General features: G+C 41.7%; 1 non-coding gene across 1 annotated transcript; it reads right to left on the bottom strand.

Moving 5' to 3' along the window:
- Nucleotides 1-233: 233 nt before the first annotated feature.
- On the bottom strand, nt 234-340 carry LOC114407923. Its single transcript, XR_003665733.1, has one exon. It is a non-coding gene; the product is annotated as a small nucleolar RNA R71 (small nucleolar RNA).
- Between the last annotated feature and the right edge of the window lie 3,994 nt (nt 341-4,334).

The raw sequence follows: 4,334 nt of genomic DNA, 5'->3' as shown, positions 1-4,334 counted from the left end.
ATGGTCTTGCAGGTGAAGATCCTCATAAGCATCTTAAGGAGTTCCATATTGTTTGTTCCACCATGAAGCCCCCTGATGTCTAGGAAGATCATATCTTTTTAAAGGCTTTTCCTCATTCTCTGGAGGGAGTGGCAAAAGATTGGCTATACTACCTTGCTCCTAGGTCCATTTTCAGCTGAAATGACCTTAAGAGGGTGTTCTTGGAGAAATTCTTCCCTGTATCTAGGACCACTGCCATCAGAAAAGACATTTCAGGCATCAGGCAACTTAGTGGAGAGAGCTTGTATGAGTACTGGGAAAGATTCAAGAAATTGTGTGCAAGCTACCCTCACCACCAGATTTCTGAGCAACTCCTTCTTCAATATTTCTATGAGGGACTTAGCAACATGGAGAGAAGTATGATTGATGCTGCCAGTGGTGGAGCCCTTGGTGATATGACTCCTGCTGAGGCTGGGAATTTGATTGAGAAGATGGTTTCCAACTCCCAACAATTCAGTGCAAGAAATGATGTTATTGTCCTTAGAGGATTCCATGAGGTGGCCACGGATTCATCTTCATCTGCTGAAAATAAAAAGCTTGAGGGAAAACTTGATGCCTTGGTCAACCTAGTAACTCAGCTTGCCATGAATCAGAAATTTGCACCTGTTGCAAGAGTCTGTGGTCTATGTTCTTCTGCAGATCACCATACAGATCTCTGTCCTTCTTTGCAACAATCTAGAGTCAATGAGCAACCTGAAGCTTATGCTGCAAACATTTATAATAGACCTCCTCAGTAGCAAAACCAACAACAACAGAATAATTATGACCTTTCAAGCAACAAATACAATCTAGGTTGGAGGAATCATCCAAATCTGAGATGGACAAGTCCTCCACAACAACAACAGCCTGTCCCTCCCTTCCAGACTGTTGTTGGTCCAAGCAAGCCATATGTTCCTCCTCCAATGCAGCAACAGCAACAACAACAACAACAAAGACAACAAGCAGCTAAGGCCCCTTCTCAACCTTCCTTAGAGGAGTTAGTAAGGCAAATGACCTTCCAGAATATGCTATTTCAGCAAGAGACAAGAGCCTCCATTCAGAATATGACAAATTAGATGGGGCAGATGGCTACTCAGTTGAACCAAGCTCAGTCCCAGAATTCTGACAAATTGCCTTCACAGACTGTGCAGAATCCGAAAAATGTGAGTGTCATCACCTTGAGGTCTGGCAAGCAAATTGAAGTGCCTCCACCAGTAGTAGCACCTGCACCTGAACCTGTCAAGCCTCATTCTACACCTGAAAAAGAGGATGAGATAGTTGCACAAAAGAGAAAGCTTCCTGAGGGAGCTAACAAAAATTTTCATGCAGGTGGACCTTCTTCTAGTAATTCTAACTTGCAGCAACCTCTTATCCCTCTTCCACTCCCACCTAGAGCAATTCCAAACAAAAAGATGGAAGAAGTGGAAAAGGAAATCTTGGAGACCTTCAGGAAAGTAGAGGTGAACATACCTCTGCTAGATGCCATCAAGCAGATTCCAAGATATGCCAAGTTTCTAAAGGAGTTGTGCACCCACAAAAGGAAGCTCAAAGGCAATGAAAGGATTAGCACGGGCAGAAATGTGTCAGCATTGATAGGTAAATTTGTTCCTCACATTCCAAAGAAATGTAAGGACCTAGATACTTTCTGTATACCTTGCATTATTGGGAACAATAAATTTGAGAATGCCATGCCTCAGTCCATTTTCAATTCTTTATCTCTTGGACCTTTGCAATCTACAGATGTGGTGATTCATTCGGCAAATAGAAGTGTTGCTTACCTCGCAGGTTTCAGAGAGGATATGTTGGTTCGGGTTGGTGAACTTATTTTTCCTGTTGATTTTTATGTTCTTAATATGGAAGAGGGGTTTTCCCATGGTTCAGTTCCAATTATTTTAGGTAGCCCATTTATGAAAATAGCCCGAACCAAGATAGATGTTTATGCTGGCACATTGCCTATGGAATTTGGTGATATTGTTGTTCATTTTAACATTCTTGATGCCATGAAACATCCATCTAAGGATCATTCTTCTTTTCATGCTGAGATAATTGATCAGATTGTTGATGATTATATGTTTGATTTTGATTCTATTCTTCATGGTAGGAAACATCCATTTTTATCTGATTTGCATACTTGTCATTCCTTATGCATTGAATCGGAATCTGAGTTTGAATTTGATCTTGTGTCTGATTTTTATGTTGCGAGTGAATTTGAATTTGAGTCTGGTGTTGTACATCTTGATGTTGATTTTTTAGAGTCAAAATGCACTAACCATGTTGCAAGAAGTACATATACTTCTAACTGGCTTTATGAGGTACAGGTGAGGAACCTTCCTCTTCTCCTACCCTGGTTCCTCCCACTGTTCAGCCACCACCCACACCATAGTTGAAGCCCTTACCAGCAACCCTCAAATATGCTTACTTGGAGGATAAGGAAAAATTTCCAGTGATCATCTATCCCTCCCTTGATGCTGAGCAAGAGGAGAAGTTGTTTCTAGTGCTCAAGAAGCACATGAAGGCCATTGGATGGACTTTAGCAGACATTCCTGGTATTAGCCCATTTACCTACATGCATAGGATACTTTTAGAGGATGAAGCTAGGCTAGTGAGGCAACCACAGTGGCGACTAAACCCCGTCATTCTAGATGTGGTGACAAAGCTCTTACAAGCTGGAATCATCTACCCCATTTCTGACAGTCAGTGGGTGAGTCCAGTCCAAGTGGTTCCTAAGAAGACAGGCCTCACAGTCATTAAGAATGAAAGGGATGAGCTTATCCCCACAAGAGTGCAGAATAGCTGGCGAGTCTGCATTGATCATAGGAGGCTAAACTAGGTAACCAGAAAAAGATCATTTTCCCTGCCATTCATTGATCAAATGCTTAAGCGCTTGGCAGGTAAGTCTCGTTACAGTTTTCTTGATGGTTTTTCTGGTTATTTACAAATTCATATTGCTCTTGAAGATCAAGAAAAGACCATATTCGCATGTCCCTTTGGCACTTTTGCCTACATGAGGATGCCCTTTGGCCTATACAAACGCCCCTAGTACCTTCCAGTGGTGTATGCTTAGCATTTTCAGTAATTTTTTAGAGAGTTGCATAGAGTTGTTTATGGATGATTTTACTGTTTATGGATCCTCTTTTGATGCATGTTTGGATAGTCTAGATAGAGTTCTTAATAGATGCATTGAAACTAATCTTGTGCTGAATTTTGAAAAATGTCAATTCATGGTAGAACAAGGTATAGTTTTAGGGCATATCATTTCCAGTAGGGGCATAGAGGTAGACCCTGCAAAAATAGATGTTATTTCACAATTGCCTTAGCCCTCTTGCGTGTGAGAGGTTCGTTCTTTTTTTGGTCATGCAGGGTTTTATAGGCGTTTTATCAAGGATTTTAGCAAAGTGGCCTTTCCACTATCCAATCTGCTGCAAAAGGAGGTGGAGTTTGATTTTGATGATCCGTGCAAAGAGGCTTTTGATTGCCTCAAGCGTGCGGTGACTACCACCCCTATCATTCAAGCACCTGATTGGACAGCCCCATTTGAGCTAATGTGCGATGCATCCAATTACGCATTAGGGGCTGCCCTTGCTCAAAAGATTGATAAGCTGCCTCGGGTGATCTGCTACGCTTCCAGAACTTTGGATGCTGCCCAAGCAAATTACACTACCATAGAGAATGAGCTATTAGCGAAAGTTTTTGCTTTTGAGAAATTTTGTCCATATTTGCTTGGTACTCATTTTATTGTTTATATTGACCATGCAGCTCTGAAGTACCTGTTGAAGAAGGCTGAATCAAAGCCTAGATTGATCAGGTGGATGCTTTGGCTCCAAGAGTTTGATTTGGAAATTCGTGATCGAAGTGGTGCACAGAACCTCGTGGCTGACCACCTGAGTAGGATTGAGCGTGCATCTGAGGACTCACCCATTCCGGATGATTTTCTGGATGAACATTTGTACATTCTATATGGTATTTCTGATTCCTTCCCCACTCCTTGGTTTGCTATTATTGTGAATTATTTGGTTGCTTCTGTTTTTTCCTCCCTTAGCATCTAAAGCTGAAAATGATAAAATTAAGAGCGATGCTAAGCATTATATTTGGGATGACCCCTATTTGTGGAAATTATGCAGTGATCAGGTTATTAGGAGATGCATTCCAGACCATGAGATTGACTCAGTCCTGGAATTCTGTCATTCTTCCGCACCAGGTGGTCATCTTGGCATACAGAGAACAGCTCACAAGGTGCTTGACTGTGATTTCTATTAGGCCCACCATCTTCAAGGATGCATGGAAAATCTGTAGCACTTGTGAGCCTTGTCAGAGAG

This window comes from Glycine soja, chromosome 3, assembly GCF_004193775.1.
Source record: "Glycine soja cultivar W05 chromosome 3, ASM419377v2, whole genome shotgun sequence".
Classification (NCBI taxonomy): domain Eukaryota; kingdom Viridiplantae; phylum Streptophyta; class Magnoliopsida; order Fabales; family Fabaceae; genus Glycine; species Glycine soja.
Note: the sequence above shows the minus strand (reverse complement) of the source record. Positions and strands in the feature narration are given on the sequence as shown.